Here is a 20,587-nt window from a genome sequence, read left to right as displayed (position 1 = left end):
ATTCCCACAGAGAAAGAGGCAAAGAGCACCCAGAACATCACGGGGGATTTTCCAGACAAGAACACCAACAGTAGCACCACTATTATATGTACCAACACTCACAGGTTGTCTGTGACCTCATTAACAGGGTTTATTTATCTGCTTTGGGATGTCTAATTCCACCTCTAGTGCTGCACCCTGGTTTGATCTTCACCTCACTCCTTCCCAAATCCAACATTTCCAACATCCAGCTGTGAGGCAGCAAAGTCTGCACCAAGACCTGACTCAACCCCAACAAAGGAAGCAAGAAAGAAATGAATTCCTCTACCAGGAGGTTGTTGAACCACTTCAAGCCTTCAAGTGTGGCTTGTCTGCTCCAAAAAAACCCATGTAACATCCTTATCAGACACTTCTGCTTGACGTCTCTGTTGTGGTTTTTTTAATAATTTGGACAAGTGCCACTGGTTCACATAAATATATTGTTAAATAGAAACTGGGAAAGCTCAAATAGGACAAGGTTTTGGCACTGGGTGCCAACCAAGCCTCTTTTTAGTGTTTCCTACTGGACAGTCAAGGGGAGTTCACTCCTTTCTTAAAATAAAAAATCAAAACCAACAACTTTTTTGCCCAAAGAAGACTGTAAATAATCCTGCTGTGCTTTAACTCATCATAGACCTCCTCAGACTGAAAAAGTCCTTGTGGCTGGCACATGTTTAACAAAAACTTCTCTTCAGGTGAAGAGAAATGACCTTGAAATTCAAAATACAGAAGAACTACACACTTGGACTCCTGTCCACTTCCTGAGCACAGCAACATCCCGAGCCCTTTTCACCCCAGGACTAAAGGACTCTGCACATGGAATAGCTCTGAGCATTCTGAGTTATGCATTTACAGGCAACCCCAATACATGTTGTTTCCTCCCAGCCACTAACCATGGTGAGAAGAGAAGTCAAAGAGGAACAAAATGAATCTTTCTGCCTCCTGCATCTCCATTTCTTAGTTACCACATCCCAGCTCAGCACACAGAAAAGACATAATGAGGTATTATTTTTTTTAAAACAAAACCCTCAGGATTGGGTCTGTATTTTTTCCCTCCACGCTTCTGCCTGCACTTGGTTTTTTTTTTCCCAAGCCATGGATGAATTGGCCCAGAGATATGTAGGTCACATGGCTGAGGCAGAAATAGAATCCATATCTCCAGAGCCACAGTGACATGAGCAAGTCCCTGAAATTCTTTCAAGCTTTGTCAGAAGAAGAGATTTTGCAGTCCCAGCAAATGGCCAACCCCAAATCTCAGCATCCACATCCTGGTGTCCAGAGCTTCCTACTGTTCCCTCAATCCTTTGGCCGTGGAATGTGCCACAGCCACGATGATTTTGAGGATTTTGGTGTCTCAACTCGTGGAAAAAGGTGGGGTTTGTCTGTAGAGAGAGGTAATTTTGCCTTAAAGAGAAAAATTCTGAATTCTGATCCCCACCTTTCCCTACATTTTAGATCCCCCACCTTTCCCTACATTTTACATCCCCCACCTTTCCCTACATTTTAGATCCCCCACCTTTCCCAACATTTTAGATCCCCCACCTTTCCCTACATTTTAGGTCCCCCACTTTTCCCTACATTTTAGATCCCCCACCTTTCCCTACATTTTAGATCCCCCACCTTTCCCTACATTTTAGCATCAATCCTCAAAAATCCAGAGGCTCTCCAAGGAGTTCAGATTTCAGACAGAATATGCACCATCTTCTATTTATGAGCAGCACGAACATTTCTAAAGTGCAGTAAATAAAATTCATACACTTCAAGCAAACATTTCCCTGCAAACATTTCACTCCTCCCTGTGTCTTGGCCTCCAAATTTCATTAACCTTTTCAGTCCCCTTTCATGTAGCACACACACACCAGAGGCCAAAAAAAAGCAGCATTTTGGGGTATGAACTCACCGTGTCCATTGGCAGGGGGTGACACATCAGTGAAGAAAAACCCCACACTTGATTTTTTTTTTTTCCCCCAGGATCTTAATATGGGGCTGTAGGGAAAGGGCAGGGGGTTGTGGGCAGGACCAGGACATCTGAGAAAGGGTTTCATTTGATGCAACTACATGATCTCAGCTCAAAAATCCACCCAAATATTCATTTTTTGGATCCCCAAAGCCACAGCCCTTTAAAGAGTCTGAGTCTGAGCACCCAGAAATCGAGACAAGGTAAAACCCAAACACTTGGGCAATCTCTTTGCTGTAAACTCAGGGCTGCAGCAAAGTCATTTTGCCCCTGGCAAGTACTTTATGCTACAGGAGAAATTGCTTCTCTGCTCTCCATCCCTCTCTCCCCCACACCCCCAGCCCAGGCTGGCTGTGCAGTGATGTTAACAGGAGAGGAAAATTGCTTCCTGACCTTGCCAGGGATCAATTTGCACCCTGAAGCATGAGATTGGTTTCAGTTTGGTGTGTAGATGCAATACCTGTTCCCAGCCCACCTGAGACAATGCAGAGTCTGCCCTTCACCTGCCTGGGGGAAGGTTCATGAGCTCAGGGCTGGGCTTGGTGGGGTCCTCCCCCTGAAGACACCACAGATGTGGTGGGTGAGCTGCTCCTTCAGCACAGAGATCAGAGCTCTGATTTACCCCCTGGTCACTGCAGCAGATCTGTGGCTATTCCTGAAGCTGCTGGAGCCTTTCCCTCTGTTAGACATTCCCAGGGTTTCTGGGAGATATCCTGAGGACCTCCCACCCACTGGAAGTGCACCAAATGCCAAATGTGCCATGGCTGGGGCTCTTCCCGTGGCAGTGACAGAGCTGAAGGTGCCCAAAGGACGGACAAGAAGATGGGGAAGGGTCTGGAGGGACCACACGAGGAGCAGCTGAAGGCACTGGGTTTGTTCAGCTGGAGAAGAGGACACTGAGGGAGACTCCTCAGGGTCTGCAGCTCCTCAGGAGGGGCAGCTCCAATCTCTGCTCTGTGCCAGGACCCAGGGAACGGCTGGAGCTGTGCCAGGGCAGGGGCAGGTTGGATCTCAGGGAAGGGCTGGAGCTGTGCCAGGGCAGGGGCAGGTTGGATCTCAGGGAAGGGCTGGAGCTGTGCCAGGGCAGGGGCAGGTTGGATCTCAGGGAAAGGTTCTTCCCCCAGAGGGTGATGGGCACTGAACAGGGTTTGGGCACAGCCCCAAGGCTGCCAGAGCTCCAGGGGAGTTTGGCCAACACTCTGAAGGACAGGGGATTGTTGGGGTGTCTGTGCAGGGCCAGAGGTTGGATGGATGGATGGATGGATGGATGGATGGATGGATGGATGGATGGATGGATGGATGATGGATGGATGGATGATCCCTGTGGATCTCTCCCAGCTCGAGTTATTCCATAATCCAGGAGGGTTTGGATGATCCTCTGAGGGACAGGTGGGATTGTTGGGGTGTCTGTGCAGGTCTAAGGGTTGGACTCTGATCCCTGCGGGTCCCTTCCAGCTCAGAATATTCCATGATTCTGCATGTCCTCAAGGGGAAGCACAGGAGGCTGAACACTGTGGGCAGGTTGGAACCAGCTGACTGACCAAACTTTCTATGCCCACCCTTCAATGCCCACCCAACTTCTGGTGCCACATCTCAAGGCAGTGATGAACAAACACCCAAAGGTGCCCATGCCCAGCCTTGGGCTCAGTCCCACACTGGGCTCTTTGGGCTTGGGTTTAGCCCCATGAATGTAAGACTTGTGCAAGGCTCTGCTTTAGGACCAGGCTGAGGAGCTCCTGGGAGGGCTCCAGATGTTTCCAGCCACATTCTGCATTCCCTTCCCATCCTGACATTCCTCCCCACTTTGGGGACAACACAGGGACAGATTGAAGTCGACACTGAAGGAGTTCTTGCAAAAGCCAGAGCTGAGACTCTGTCAAGAGCCTGGCAGTGACAAAGCTGGACACAAACCCACCCACCCTTAACTGACTCTGAAAGACTTCTCAGGGAGACAACCCAGTGCACTTCACTCTTGGAGATGCCCAACATCTTTTGATGCACACATCCATGTTTTATACCCTCCAAATGCAGGCACAGAGCCCTCCCCACAGAGCACACATCACAGCTGGCTCTCTCTTTGCAAAATGCTCCTGGTTTGATGCTTGAAAACACAAGGTCCCATCCCAGATGCATCCCCAGAACATCCTCTCTGCTGGAGAAGGTCTCTTGGCACTTCCCAGCTCCAGGACTTCCTGCCCATGTCCCTTGTGCCAACGTGTGCAGGGAATTTGGAGTTACTTTTTGTCCCCTCTCGAGTCCTCCAACAGCCATCACTTCTGGGGAAAAGTTTTGAGTGCCTGCAACATTTGCTGGGTGTTTTCTTCGTGTATTGAATCCAGCTGTTTGCATTTTCAATAATTGAGGAGCTGCTGCAGTGAATAGACATCAAGGAAGGGTAATGGGAGTCTCGGTGTCCTTGGAGAGGAGTTGTGTGAGGAGACACCAGATCAGGGCTCAGTCCCTGCAGTGTCAGGACAGCTCAGAGGGAGGAGGAAACATCCCCCATCAGTCCAACAACCCATTGGAGAAGCTGCTGAGCAACATCTGACTCAAAGTGAGCAGAATTTGTAAGAGGAATTATATCCTGAGCTTTGCCATTATAAACCCTTCGATTCCTTCCTATGGTCCTTCCCAGGCACTCAGCAATAGGACAAGGGGGCACGATGGGCTCAAGCTCTGCCAGGGGAAATTGAAGTTGGAGATCACAAAAAATTCTTTGCAGAGAGAGTGCTCAGGGATTGGAATGGGCTGCCCAGAGAGGGGGTGGATTCCCCATCCCTGGAGGGTTTGAACCTGAGCTTGGCCGTGGCACTGAGTGCCATGATCTGGTAAAGGGACTGGAGTTGGACCAGGGGTTGGACTGGATGATCTGGGAGGGCTTTTCCAACCCAATCCATTCTATGATTCTGTGGATGTGGCACTGAGGGAGAATCCACCACGTCTTGATTCAACCCTACTGGGAGAATCCATGTCTTGATCCAACCCTACTGGGAGAATCCATGTCTTAATCCAACCCTACTGTGATCACCAGCCCAGGGCACTCCGTGCCCTGGGCTGGTGATCACAGTGGGGTTGGACCAAGCGTTGGACTCGATGATCTCAGAGGTCTTTTCCAACCCAATCCATTCTATGATTTAGTTGCACACAAAAAAAAGAATTAAAAAGAAAGGAATTATTTCCATTTCTCAACTCTGTAGCCCCATTCACTGAGCCCTCTCAGCAGCAAAGGTGGTTTCTGAAGCTCCCAAACAAAATGCTGAAGTTGTTGCTGAACTTTTTCATAACTTGGGTTGTTTGGATTTATGATTTGAAGACTCTGAGTGCAATTTTCAGGCTGAGGGAACGTGGGCTCTACTCAGATCACTGGGAATTTGCAGCTTCACTCTTGAGCTGTCCTAATTTTTGTCTCCATTGTTAAGCCCTTGGTTTTGTTTTAATTTGAACCACCTAAAAATCAACCTTAACCTCCCTGAAGTCGAGTCAGCTTAAGAGGAAGCAGGAGCTTCATTAAATTGATTAAAAATCACCTTAAAATTTTTTTTAAAATTTTTAAAGTTTAAGTAAAAAATTAAAAATAAAAAAAAATGAAAAATAAAATAATTGAAAATCACTTTTTAAAAAAAAATAATTTTTTAAAAAAAATTTGAAAATTAAAAAATTTGAAAATTAAAAAATAAAGAAATTAAAAATAAAAAAGTAAAAATCACCTTTTAAAAAATTTTTAAAATAATTAAAATATTAAAAAATTTTAAAAATTTTAAAAATTTAAAAATGTTGAAAACAAAAAAATTAAAAATGAAAAATTAAAATCGCCTTTTAAAAAATTTTAAAAGACTTTAAAAAATTTAAAAATTAAAAAATTAAAGAAATTGAAAATAAAAAAATTAAAATAAAAATGAAGAATAAAAGTAAAAATCGGCTTTCAAAAAAATTTTTTAATTTTTAAAAAAATTTAAAAAATTAAAAAATAAAAAATTTGAAAAAATTAAAAATAAAAAATTAAAAATAAAAAAATTAAAAATCACCTTTTAAAAAATTTTAACATTTAAAAACTTAAAAATTTAAAAAATTAAAAAGTTAAAAAATTAAAGATAAAAAAATTAAAAATAAAAAATTAAAAATAAAAAATTAAAAATAAAAAAAAATTAAAAATCACCTTTTAAAAATTTTTAACATTTAAAAACTTAAAAATTTAAAAAATTAAAAATTTTAAAAATTAAAAATAAAAAGTAAAAAATTAAAAATAAAAATTAAAAATAAAAATTTAAAAATCACCTTTTAAAACGAATTTAAAATTTTTAAAAAAATAAAAAATAAAAGATAATTTAAAAATTGTTTTTAAAATTTTAAAAATCTCCTGTTCAGCCCCACTGCTGTGCCTGAGGATGGTGACAGCCCTGTGAACTCTGAGCTTTCTACTATTTCTCACAGGGGTTTGTCTGATTTTTTTAAACCCTTTGCAGCCCCATCTCAGCTCTGCCACAGAAATCGGGGAGTTTAAAACAAGCTGCTCCAGGAAACTTTCCCAACCCTCTCCACGTTTTCCCCCGATATGCAAAAAGCTCTCCCTGACTCCACATCATGATGCAACCCCTTGGAAAGGCTCCTCTGGAGCTGTTAAGAAGCACCTACTGAAATATCCATGGAACAGCAATTTTACAGGAGTTCTGGTCCACTGGGCCCCAAATCCACCTTTTATGAGGAGCCAGCAGGAGAGGGGAAAGTGCTCCATAAAAGACCAGGAGATTTCCAAAGGTGTATTTTGCTACCAGGGAAATGAACTCTGCAAAGTTTCTTGGTGCATAAACGTGTAATTAAAGCTCAGGTGCAGTCAAACAGCACCCAATAAATCCATCTGAGCTGGCTTTGCACTGACTGGGAGCATTTGCTGCCTAAAAGAATCTCTTTTTGAAATTATTCATCATTGTTTCAGCAGGACAATTAGAATAACACACTTCAAGTGTGAGCTCTTGCAGCCAAAAAATTCAGTTTAATCCAGAAATCTGAGGTTAAGTGGCTTTGCCCAGCTCAGGGACGTTAATTCCAGCAGAATATCTTTTCCTGGGGACCCAGAACAAACCCCTGACATCTCTTTTTAGGAGATCAGCTGGAAGACTTGCACATCTTAATATCCATCCTACAAGGATGTGCCACAGCTTTGAAGCTCCTGGGGCTTCACTCCACTAATCACACTCGGAAGGAATCATCAAACCAATGAATGTCAAGGCACAAACTCTGATCTCTGCCAGGACACTCGCAGGTTTTTAGAAGATTAATCAGTTCCTCTAATAACAGTTCCCTCCCTCATCTCTTCCCCCTTTCCCTCTCAGCTTTCCAAATAAAAACAATTAGTCAACAGTTTCAGTCTAAATTCTAGTTTTGTAATAATTCACTGAATGCCAACATAATTCTTTGTTGCTTAATTAGACTCCCAATTTGGAGGGCAGCTTAGGCAAACATTCACTCTAATTCTTGAAATGAGGCATTAGAAACTGTTTAGTCTGTGCTGCATAATTGTTTTGTACTTATCTATTAGCAAGTAAAATATGTGGGGGAAAATGACTTTTCCACAAAGCAGAGGGTTTCTTGCTAATAAAATAAAATGAAATGAAATGAAATGAAATAAAATGAAATGAAATGAAATGAAATAAAATAAAATAAAATAAAATATAAAATTAAAATTAAAAATAAAATTAAATTTAAAAAATAAAATAAATAAAATAAAATAAAAGTAAAAATAAAATAAAATAAAAAATAAAATAAATATAAAATAAAAATAAAAATTAAAATAAAATAAAAATAAAATAAATAAAATAAAATTAAAATAAAATTAAAATAAAAAAATAAAAAATAAAAAATAAAAATAAAAATTAAAAATAAAAATAAAAATAAATAAAACAATAAAAATAAAATAATAAAAATAAAAATAAATAAAATAAAATAAAATATAAAAATAAAATAAAATAAAACAATAAAAAATAAAAAATAAAATAAAATAAAATAAAATAAAATAAAATAAAATAAAATAAAATAAAATAAAATAAAATAATAGCTGCTCCTTTTCTCCACTTGTGGAGCAAACTCCTGTTCCTGAGCACCTGAACAGAAACAACAGGGCACTGTTGTGCTTGGCAGGGTTTGCTCAGAAAAGGACAACACTCTGAAAAAGGTGATTTTTTTTTCCTAAAGGGCTTTCCCTGCCCAGTCCCTGCCCCTCTTTGCTTTGGCTGCCCAGGGTTGGGCACAGCAGTGCCAGAGCCTGGGCTGGCACATGGAACTGCCTCCACTTGGCACGTGGGAGGAACTTTCCCTCTTAATGACAGGAATTATTTGTACCGAGACCATCCAAAGCCTTTAAAGAGGGCCCAGGCCTGGCTGTCCCAGCTGTTCCCAAAGAGCAGGAGCAGAGCAGTCCCTTCCTGAGCCTCTCAGGACCCAGCAAGGAGGGGAAAGTGGCTCCAAAACCTCCTTAGATCCAAAGGCAGTTTAGTTTTCCAAAGGGTTGTTCCCCCTTGGAGCAGTTACAGCTCCTTTGGTGGATCCTTCAGCTGAAATCAGGAGTGGGAACTGAACTGGCTGTGAGGTGGCACCCAAAATAACTCTCCTGTTCACTGAACCCTCCTGTTTTCTGCAAACCAACCCTCCCACCATGAGCACTTTGCTCCTTTTTGGGGTGGGAGGGTTGAGTTTCCTGGGGGAACTCTGTGCTTGGGCAAAACTTTGGGCTCAGTGGTGCAAACTCTGCTTGGATGTGACTGTGCCCATTTAATGAGCACCCCCAGAGGGCCTTAAGATTGTTTGTGTCGTTGCTGTTTCCAGGAGCAAACTCAGCTCTGGCAAACACCAGCTCCATTTCAAGCAGTCTTATTAAAAGTTAGAAGGAATTATGATTAAAACTTCACATTGTCAAGTTCTGTGAGTTGTGGTAGAATCCTAGAATGGATTGGGTTGGAAAAGACCTCCAAGATCATCGAGTCCAACCCTTGGTCCAACTCCAGTCCCTTTACCAGATCATGGCACTCAGTGCCACGGCCAAGCTCAGGTTCAAACCCTCCAGGGATGGGGAATCCACCCCCTCTCTGGGCAGCCCATTCCAATCCCTGAGCACTCTCTCTGCAAAGAATTTCTTTCTGCTCTCCAACTTCAATTTCCCCTGGCAGAGCTTGAGCCCATCGTGCCCCCTTGTCCTATTGCTGAGTGCCTGGGAGAAGAGACCAACCCCCAGCTGGCCACAACTTCCCTTCAGGGAGTTCCAGACAGTGCTGAGGTCACCTCTGAGCCTCCTCTTCTCCAGGCTGAACACCCCCAGCTCCCTCAGCCTCTCCCCACAGCACTTGTGCTCCAGTCCCTTCTCCAGCCTCGTTGCTCTTCTCTGGCCCCGCTCCAGCCCCTCAATCTCTTGCCTCAACTGAGGGGCCCAGAACTGAACACAACACTCAAGGTGTGGCCTCCCCAAGGCAGAGTCCAGGGGAAGGGTCACTGCCCTGGGCCTGCTGGCCACGCTAGTTTGGATCCAGGCCAGGATCCCCTTGGCCTTCTTGGCCACCTGGGCACACTGGTGGCTCCTGTTGAGCTTCCTGTCCCTCAGTCCCCCCAGGTCCCTCTGCCTGGCTGCTCTCCAGCCACTCTGTGCCCAGCCTGGAGCGCTGCAGGGCTTGGGGTGGCCAAAGGGCAGGACCTGCACTTGGCCTTGGTGAACTCCATCCCATTGCAATCAGCCCATCCCTCAAGTCCATCCAGATCCCTCTGCAGAGCCCTCCTGCCTTCCAGCAGGTCGACACTCCCTCCCAACTTGGTGTCAGCAGCAAATTTGCTGCTGATGGACTCAATCCCCTCATCTAAAGCATCAATAAAGATGTTAAACAGGACTGGACCGTTTCAGACTTTGTGCAAACACAACCACCCCCAACTCTGCTCTGTGTTGCATCACTCCAATAATCAGAGGAAAAAACAACAGCTCTGCCCATAAACCAGCAGCAGGCAGAGAACAGAGTGGCATTTCTGACTCAGCTTGTGGCAGGGGTTTGTCTGACAAAGCTGGAGATGGAGGGTTTGCAAATCCCTGGAAGTGCTCCCAGCCCAGTCCAACCCCAAGGACATTCCCCAGTTGCCCCCAGTTCTTAAAATGGGTCCTGTTTTTACCCTGCCATGTGTATTATTATACTCAAAGAGACACTGCCCACCAGTGCCCACCAATGCCCACCAATGCCCACCAATGCTCACCAATGCCCACCAGTGCTCACCAATGCCCACCAGTGCCCACCAATGCCCACCAATGCCCACCAATGCTCACCAATGCCCACCAGTGCCCACCAATGCCCACCAATGCTCACCAATGCCCACCAGTGCCCACCAATGCCCACCAATGCTCACCAATGCCCACCAGTGCCCACCAATGCCCACCAATGCCCACCAATGCTCACCAATGCCCACCAATGCCCACCAATGCTCACCAATGCCCACCAGTGCCCACCAATGCCCACCAATGCTCACCAATGCCCACCAGTGCCCACCAATGCCCACCAATGCCCACCAATGCTCACCAATGCCCACCAATGCTCACCAATGCCCACCAGTGCCCACCAATGCCCACCAGTGCTCACCAATGCCCACCAGTGCCCACCAATGCCCACCAGTGCCCACCAAGCCTCACCCTCTCTGGCCCAGCTCTCCTCAACAGGCAGAAAATGATCCCACAGTGTGGGAAGTCTGAGACAAAACTCGGGCAAAAGGAACTTGGAACGAGACAAGGAACAACCACCACGTTCACCAGGGACCAAAAATTACCCTCAGAAGGGTGAAATGGGCCATCCTGCAGAGTATTTCTGGTCACAGAACACCAAGAGAGGCACATGGGGATGTTCTGGGGTTTTTTTAGATCTTATGACAGAAGACTTTGCACACATGAGGGTGAGAAGGAGGCGCCACTGAACCCCCTCCACTGACAGGAGTGGAATGAGCTCAGAACTTCCCTGTCATTTACACTTTCAAGCTCAAGACCTGAGGAAGGTTGGCTTAAAATATATTAAAAGATAAACTGCTGTGGTTTCTCAGCATCCCCCAAGATTTCTCATGTCCCTCTGAGCTCAGCACAGGCTGGGCAGGGTTTGCCCAAGTGCCCAGTGATTCTGTACCCAGTGCCCATGTGAGACACCTTCCTATGAGCTTCATTACCTCCAAGTGCTGCTCACCAACCTCTCCAGTGCCTTAAATTTAATATCCAATATTTCCAGTTGCTTTCCCCTCCCTATTTTTTTCAATATTTCCAGTTGCTTTCCCCTCCCTATTTTTTTCAATATTTCCAGTTGCTTTTCCCCCCTAATTTTTTAAATATTTTCAGTTGCTTTTCCCCCCTATTTTTGTCAATATTTCAACATGTTTTCCCCCCTAATTTTTTCAATATTTCCAGTTACTTTTCCCTCCTACTTTTTGCAATATTTCCAGATGTTTTCCCCCCTATTTTTTCAATATTTCCAGATTCTTTTCCCCCCATTTTTTGCAATATTTCCAGATTCTTTTCCCCCCTATTTTTTCAATATTTCCGGTTGCTTTTCCCCCTTAATTTTTCAATATTTCCAGTTACTTTTCCCCCCTATTTTTTGCAATATTTCCAGATGTTTTCCCCCCTATTTTTTTCAATATTTTCAGATACTTTTCTCCCCTTTTTTTTGTGGCTATTACCAAAAATTTCATTTGATTCCTCCAAGCCACTGAATTTTGGGGTTGTGTGACTTATTTCCAGTTGCTTTTCCCCCCTATTTTTGTCAATATTTCCACATGTTTTCCCTCCTATTTTTTTAAATATTTCCAGATTCTTTTCCCCCCTATTTTTTCAATATTTCCAGTTGTTTTTCCCCCCTATTTTTTTGCAATATTTCCAGTTGCTTTTCCCCCCTATTTTTTTCAATATTTTCCATTGCTTTTCCCCCCTATTGTTTCAATATTTCCAGTTGCTTTCCCCCCTAATTTTTAAAATATTTCCAGTTGCTTTTCCCCCCTATTTTTTTCAATATTTCCAGTTACTTTTCCCCCCTACTTTTTGCAATATTTCCAGACATTTTCTCCCCTATTTTTTGCAATATTTCCAGAGGCTTTTCCCCCTTAATTTTTTCAATATTTCCAGTTACTTTTCACCCCTATTTTTTGCAATATTTCCAGATGTTTCCCCCCCTATTTTTTCAATATTTCCAGATGTTTTCCCCCCTATTTTTGTCAATATTTCCACATGTTTTCCTCCTTATTTTTTTCAATATTTCCAGATTCTTTTCCCCCCTATTTTTTCAATATTTCCAGAGGCTTTTCCCCCCTATTTTTTTCAATATTTCCAGATGTTTTCCCCCCTACTTTTTGCAATATTTCCAGATGTTTTCCCCCCTATTTTTTTCAATATTTCCAGTTGCTTTCCCCCCTATTTTTTGCAATATTTCCAGACGTTTTCCCCCCTATTTTTTTCAATATTTCCAGATGCTTTCCCCCCTAATTTTTTCAATATTTCCAGTTACTTTTCCCCCCTACTTTTTGCAATATTTCCAGTTGCTTTTCCCCCCTATTTTTTGCAATATTTCCAGAGGCTTTTCCCCCTTAATTTTTTCAATATTTCCAGTTACTTTTCACCCCTATTTTTTGCAATATTTCCAGATGTTTCCCCCCCTATTTTTTTCAATATTTCCAGATGTTTTCCCCCCTATTTTTGTCAATATTTCCACATGTTTTCCTCCTTATTTTTTTCAATATTTCCAGATTCTTTTCCCCCCTATTTTTTCAATATTTCCAGAGGCTTTTCCCCCCTATTTTTTTCAATATTTCCAGATGTTTTCCCCCCTACTTTTTGCAATATTTCCAGACGTTTTCTCCCCTATTTTTTTCAATATTTCCAGATGCTTTTCCCCCCCTATTTTTTGCAATATTTCCAGATGCTTTCCCCCCCTATTTTTTTTATGGCTGTTACCAAAAATTTCATTGGATTCCTCCAAGCCCCTGAATTTTGGGGGGTGTGTGTGTGGCTTGGAGGGGTGAGAGTCCCAAACCCCCCCAAATTATTCCTGTAACAAATGTAACCCCATAAATACCATTTGTCCCCAGTTTAATATCCCCATCAATGCTTGGCCTGGTTACATTTCCCTCCAATCTGAAAACGGTTCAATACCCCTTTTACCTTCAAGTAGCAGCACTTAATAAACAGTGATGGATGTTTTTTATTCCCTGTTTCCCCTTCCTCCCATGCCTGGGCCTTTTAGGAGGGGATTGTTTGGCTTGGGGGAGCTGTAGCTGCTCCATCTTTCTTGCATTGACATTCATCCCTCAAGGAATGATGAGCATATTTAATTCATAACCCCCGCTGGCTACACAAACATACAACTTCCCATCAATTAGGCAACACAGAGATGCTGTTAAAAATCAATGAGCTTATTATTAAATATATTTTCCTTTCATGTCACAATAATAGTTATTGCTGGCCCATCGTTGGAGCTGCAATATCAGCTGTGTAAAAATAATAAATAAATTTTTTTTAAAAAAAGGGGCTGAATGGTTTTTGATCAGGTGGTGGAATATCAGAGGGTCAGAACAATGTGGGGTGTGTGACATAAAATAAAAAAAAAAAATAGGTGATAAAAAGTGACCAAATTGATGTTTGTGGAATAAAATCATCCAGGGTGAGTGGCACCAGCAGGTCCTGGATGTTCCCCTGGTTTCCATGGTGGGCACAGGGATTGGTGGCAGAGCAAAGTCATGGACATCCCTCACCCCCCATCAAAGCCCAGATTTGGTGTTTGTGTTTCCACTGTGGGGTGAGTTTGTCAGAAATTATTGGGCTGTTTTGACACTGCCACTACTGAGGGAGCTCCTTGTCTGCAACAGAGATGGGAAGTCTGTGCCAGCTCATGTAAAAAGGGTAAAAAAAAATCACACACACAGAAAAAAAAAAAACAAAACACAGAAAAAAAATCCACACACACAGAAAAAAAAAAAAAACAAAACACAGAAAAAAAATCCACACACACAGAAAAAAAAAACAAAACACACACAGAGAAAAAAAATCACACACACAGAAAAAAAAAAAACAAAACACACACAGAGAAAAAAAATCACACACACAGAGAAAAAAAAAACAAAACACACACACAGAGAAAAAAAATCACACACACAGAGAAAAAAATCCACAGAGAAAAAAAATACCCACATAGAGGAAAAAAATACACACAGAGAGAGAAAAAAAATTCACACAGAGAAAAATAATCACACACAGAAAAAAAATCCACACAGAAAAAAAATCCACACAGAAAAAAATACACACACAGAGAAAATAATCCACACACACAGAGAAAAAAAATCCACACACACACATAGAGGAAAAATATCCACACACACAGAAAAAAAAATCCACACACAGAAAAAAAAATCCACACACACACACAGAAAAAAAATCCACACACAGAAAAAAATCCACACAGAAAAAAAAATCCACAAACAGAGAAAAAAATCCACACACACACAGAGAAAAAAAATCCACACACAGAAAAAAATCCACACACAGAGAAAAAAAAATCACACACAGAGAAAAAAAATCCACACACAGAAAAAAAACCACACAGAGAAAAAAATTCACACACACACACACAGAAAAAAATCCACACACAGAAAAGAAACCACACAGAGAAAAAAAATCCACACACACAGAAAAAAAAATCCACACACAGAGAAAAAAATCCACACATAGAGAAAAAAAATCCACACACCCAAACCCCCCAGTGCCCAGAGTTTGGCAAGTGCATCAGCTGCTGTCTGGCCACAGCTGATGTGAAACGAGTCCCCTGTAATTATGGGAGAAGGTGGAACAGGTTTCCTGCTAATTGGAAAATTCTGCAAATGGCAGCAGTGAAGAGAATTGACAGTCGTTGGAATATCAGCAGGATGAGGGAGCTGATTAGGAGGGAGCTCAGATGTGGACTCCTGGTTTGTTGGGGCTTTCTTAAAGAGGGGCTGAATCTACCAACAAATTGATAATAAAAGCTCAACTTCATAATAACAGCTGTTGTTTGACCTGGCTGCAGATCAATTTGTGCAAATATTCGTCTGTACACAGAGACACTCCCCACTCACACTCAGATCCAGGAATTAAGGCAGAAACACTTTATTTATTCCCACCACTCTTCTCACTTTAAGGCAAACACACAGAATGTTTGCTGACTTTTTTTCTTCTTTTTTTTTTTTTTTTAGGAAATATCTCTTTTCCCCAAATATTTACACCCAGTAGGAGAGAAAAGCTGCATTTCAGGCCCTTCTGAAGAAGCACATCCTGGTGAAACCAGAATCCCTTCACACTTCAAACAAACCCTTCCAGAGCCTTGTTTACATCCTTAAATCTTTAAGTGGTTTTTTTTTTTCCAAGGGGAATCTGATTTATGATGTAAATGTGCCCTTGATTGAGGGTTGTGGAGAATTTTAGGAGCAACTTCTCTTTGTGTTTGGTCTGAACTGCACAGGGAGGACAAAGTGGGATTTGGCCCCAACTTTGGCCACTCATCAATGGGATTTGTGGTCCTTGTTTTCCCTCCCAGGGGCAAAGAGGACACAAGGGGCAAAGCAAGACATCCTAATTAGAGACACTCCCACCAACACCATCAAATCCACCTCCCTGGAACCTCATTAGGAGTCTCTTCTCCTCCAGTCCTTACCTTGGTCTCCAAATCATCTCCAGGGCTGATCCCACCACTCTGACTTTGGTGGGGGTTCAACCTCTCCCATTTTCTGGCCCTCAGTGATCCCTCAGAGGCACAAAGTGGGATTTGGTCCCAACTTTGGCCACCCATCAATGGGATTTGTGCTCCTTGTTTTCCCTCCCAGGGCAAAAGGACACGAGGGGCAAAGCAAGACATCCTAATTAGAGACATTTCTACCAACACTATCAAATCCACCTCTCTGGAACTTCATTAGGAGTCTCTTCTCCTCCAATCCTGCCTTTGGTCTCCAAATCATCCCCAGGGCTGATCCCACCACTCTGATCTTGTTGCATGGAGAATTTTAGGAGCAACTTCTCTTTGTGTTTGGTCTGAACTGCACAGGGAGCACAAAGTGGGATTTGGCCCCAACTTTGGCCACTCATCAACACTCTCTGGGATTTGTGGTCCTTGTTTTCCCTCCCAGGGGCAAAGAGGACACGAGGGGCAAAGCAAGACATCCTAATTACAGACACTCCCACCAACACCATCAAATCCACCTCTCTGGAACTTCATTAGGAGTCTCTTCTCCTCCAATCCTGCCTTTGGTCTCCAAATCATCTCCAGGGCCGATCCCACCACTCTGACTTTGGTGGGGGTTCAACCTCTCCCATTTTCTGGCCCTCAGGGATCCCCCTGAGGCCTCTCATTTCACTCTCCCTCAATGCTTGGTGTTGGAAGGACTTGAAAAATCATCTCCTTCCACCCTCATCTCACCATGGGTAGGGTGGGATGAGGGTGGAACCATCTCACCATTGTCCTCTCAGCTCCACAGGTACAAAAAGTTGGGCTCCAATGGGAGGCAGATTGTTTGAAAGACAAAAAAAAAATCAAGGAACAAGAAGAAAAAAAAAAGAAAGAAACTCCAGGTATTTACTCCCCTTCTCAGAGACAACTACAAAAAATGAGAATAAAATTTAGCCAGAGATTCATAAAACAAATTCCTCTACAATCCTGTAAATTTATTTAAAAGTCAGATGCTCTCAGTAGCTTAGCAGTAATTTTTAATGGAATTAGAGAATAAATAGAGAATAAATACACAAGTGACTGAAATCCCACAGACCAGCCAATAAAACTTCCCACTCTCGTTCCAATAAGACCTTTCCTCATAACAACCACCACAGAAATGTTGATTAATCTGAAGCAGTGCAGACTGTGCCAATCTGAGCTGACTTTATTCATCCCAAGGATGCCATAAAGTTGATAAAACCCCTCCAGCCTGGCTGATTAGATCCCACTAAGAACTACCAGAACTGCACAGTGTTGGCAGGGTTATGGAGCAGTTCATCCTGAGTGCAATCACAGAACCTTCAGGGTGGACAAGGGCTCAGACCCAGCCAGCAGGAGTTTAGGAGGGGCAGGTCCTGTCTGACCAACCTGATCTCTTTCTATGATCAGGTGACCCACCTGGTGGATGAGGGGAAGGCTGTGGGTGTGTCTATCTGGACTTCAGCAAGGCCTTTGGCACTGTCTCCCATAATATACTCCTGGAAAAGCTGGAAGCCCATGGCCTGGACAGGTGTCCCCTCTGCTGGGTCAGGAGCTGGCTGGAGGGTCGGGCCCAGAGAGTGCTGGTGAATGGAGCTGCATCCAGCTGGTCACCAGTGGTGTCCCCAGGGGTCTGTGTTGGGTCCAGTCCTGTTTAACATCTTTATTGATGGTTTGGATGAGGGGATTGAGTCCATCCTCAGCAAATTTGCTGCTGACACCAAGTTGGGAGGGAGTGTCGAGCTGCTGGAAGGCAGGAGGGCTCTGCAGAGGGACCTGGAGAGACTTGAGGGATGGGCTGATTGCAATGGGATGGAGTTCAACAAGGCCAAGTGCAGGTCCTGCCCTTTGGCCACCCCAAGCCCTGCAGCGCTCCAGGCTGGGCACAGAGTGGCTGGAGAGCAGCCAGGCAGAGGGACCTGGGGGGACTGAGGGACAGGAAGCTCAACAGGAGCCACCAGTGTGCCCAGGTGGCCAAGAAGGCCAAGGGGATCCTGGCCTGGATCCAAACTAGCGTGGCCAGCAGGCCCAGGGCAGTGACCCTTCCCCTGGACTCTGCCTTGGGGAGGCCACACCTTGAGTGTTGTGTTCAGTTCTGGGCCCCTCAGTTGAGGAAAGAGATTGAGGGGCTGGAGCGGGGCCAGAGAAGAGCAACGAGGCTGGAGAAGGGACTGGAGCACAAGTGCTGTGGGGAGAGGCTGAGGGAGCTGGGGGTGTTCAGCCTGGAGAAGAGGAGGCTCAGAGGTGACCTCAGCACTGTCTGGAACTGCCTGAAGGGAAGTTCTGGCCAGCTGGGGGTTGGTCCCTTCTCCCAGGCACTCAGCAATAGGACAAGGGGGCACGATGGGCTCAAGCTCTGCCAGGGGAAATTGAAGTTGGAGAGCAGAAAGAAATTCTTTACAGAGAGAGTGCTCAGGGATTGGAATGGGCTGCCCAGAGAGGGGGTGGATTCCCCATCCCTGGAAGGTTTGAAACTGAGCTTGGCCGTGGCACTGAGTGCCATGATCTGGTAAAGGGACTGGAGTTGGACCAAGGGTTGGACTCAATGATCTGGGAGGTCTTTTCCAACCCAATCCATTCTATGATTCTATGATTCTCTGGGCCCACCCCAGCCTAACCTTGAATTAAGAATCACATTCTCAGACTTCAGAGATTTCTCTATAATGTGGCTCTTCTTCCTGTTGCTTGTGTGTTTAGAACATTTTATTTCCTCCTGTGTAACTTTCACTGTAGTTTTGGTGTCTCTTGTTGTGCTCCTGGGTGGAGGTTTTTATACCTGTGTATTACCCAATAACTGAAATATTTATACCCAACATCCAAGTTTACTTAAACCAGTAAAAATACAGACAGAACTTGAACAAAGAATGAGGGCTGATGGACCAGATCTAGAATTAATTTAAATAAATGTGTGTTTGGGCAAGAGGAACCTCAGCTGCACCTCCAGCACGAGACCTGATGGGTTTAGGGAGCAATTCCAGAACAATTCCTGCTGAAATCCTGTTAAAATTCAGGATTTTTTTTTCCCCTGTGTGTTTTCCCTTGATCTGCTGAGCACAGAACCTGCTGTTTGCACTTGGAGCATCCCTGTTTCTTTTCACACATTTATTTAAACAAATCAGAGAGTCCAAATAATGCCAACCAGTCTCTGGGTGAGAAGAACACACAGCAACTCCCACTCCTCCTGCTGATATCCCACCCTAAAGCCAATTCCAGTCCAGGTGGGGGATTCTTAGGGATTTTGAGTCAGATCTTTTGGTGCCCAAATTGTCTTTTGGTGCCCAAATTGTCTTTTGATGCCCAAATTCAGGGCAATGTTTCCAGCAAAGGTTCCTCTCCAAATTTCTCCATCATCGTTTTCAGAAGTTCAAAAAACCAAAAGAAAATCACACAGGACTTCGAATTTCCCTCTAATTAAATGCTTGCAAAACAAACAAACAAACAAAAAAAGAAATCCCACTTTTTTATCTTCAGAGGTTCAGTGTTTGGGGTGGGTTTTTTTTTTCCTGTTTGTGGAGGAACAGCCACAAATGGGAGCAGAGAGGATTCCCCTCTTAAAGGCAAGAGATGATTATGAAAGAATTAAAAGGCGTTGTGGTTCAGGACATGGTTTTGGATGTGCTGTCCCAGTTTTCCTCAGAAGGAATTCTCCCTAATTCAGGAAACACAAAGATCCTCAAGCCCTGAGTCAGTCCCAGAGTGAGTGAGTTTTGGCAGCTCTGAGAGGAGGAACCAGACTCCAATCCAGACAAACCACCTTCTCCTCTCCCACCTTTCCAGTGTTTTTTTCTCAAGTTTTCCTTTCCTTCTTCATCTTTGATGTGCTCCATTTCTTAGTTTTCATCTGCCCTGACAATTCCACTCCAAGAAAACAAAAGGAGGGAGGAAGGGGGGGAAAGGATGGGAAGGAGGAGAAAGGATGGGGAGGAGGAGAAAGGATGGGGAGAAGGAGAAAGGATGGGAAGGAGGAGAAAGGATGGGGAGGAGGAGAAAGGATGGGGAGGAGGAGAAAGGATGGGGAGAAGGAGAAAGGATGGGGAGGAGGAGAAAGGATGGGGAGAAGGAGAAAGGATGGGGAGAAGGAGAAAGGACAGGAAGGAGCAGAAAGGATGGGGAGGAGGAGAAAGGATGGGGAGAAGGAGAAAGGATGGGGAGGGGGAGAAAGGATGGGGAGGAGGAGAAAGGATGGGGAGAAGGAGAAAGGATGGGAGGAGGAGAAAGGATGGGGAGGAGGAGAAAGGATGGGGAGGAGGAGAAAGGATGGGAGGAGAAAGGATGGGGAGAAGGAGAAAGGATGGGGAGGAGGAGAAAGGATGGGGAGGAGGAGAAAGGATGGGGAGGGGGAGAAAGGATGGGGAGAAGGAGAAAGGATGGGGAGGAGGAGAAAGGATGGGGAGAAGGAGAAAGGATGGGGAGGAGGAGAAAGGATGGGGAGAAGGAGAAAGGATGGGGAGAAGGAGAAAGGATGGGGAGAAGGAGAAAGGATGGGGAGGGGGAGAAAGGATGGGGAGGAGGAGAAAGGATGGGGAGAAGGAGAAAGGATGGGGAGGAGGAGAAAGGATGGGGATAAGGAGAAAGGATGGGGAGGAGGAGAAAGGATGGGGAGAAGGAGAAAGGATGGGAGGAGGAGAAAGAATGGGGAGGAGGAGAAATCCTACCCAAAATCCAAAAATAAATTAAAAAAAAATAATAAAGATCCAAACAGGGCAGTTTGTGACTAATCCAGTTAAAAGTGGTCGGGGAGAGAGGGGGAAAAAAAACCCCAACCAAGTCAGTCGCAATCAAGTGTCACACCTTTAAATAGTGGTTAAACCTTTGCATTATGCAGCTCATCCCTTTTACAACACGGGGCTCCCGTGGAGAATTCCCTGTTTACTCTGGGAATTCCTCCAGGAGAGCAGCAATAAAG

At 44.1% G+C, this 20,587-nt stretch overlaps 1 protein-coding gene across 2 annotated transcripts in view; it reads right to left on the bottom strand.

The window, feature by feature from the left end:
• The window catches only part of EBF2 (EBF transcription factor 2), a 177,574-nt gene that overhangs the window by 65,607 nt on the left and 91,380 nt on the right, over positions 1 to 20,587 (bottom strand). The gene's annotated exons all lie outside the window — the stretch shown is intronic.

This window comes from Pithys albifrons, chromosome 29 (genome assembly GCF_047495875.1).
Source record: "Pithys albifrons albifrons isolate INPA30051 chromosome 29, PitAlb_v1, whole genome shotgun sequence".
Lineage (NCBI taxonomy): Eukaryota > Metazoa > Chordata > Aves > Passeriformes > Thamnophilidae > Pithys > Pithys albifrons.
The sequence above is the reverse complement of the archived record's forward strand: the minus strand, read 5'-3'. Positions and strand labels throughout refer to the sequence as shown.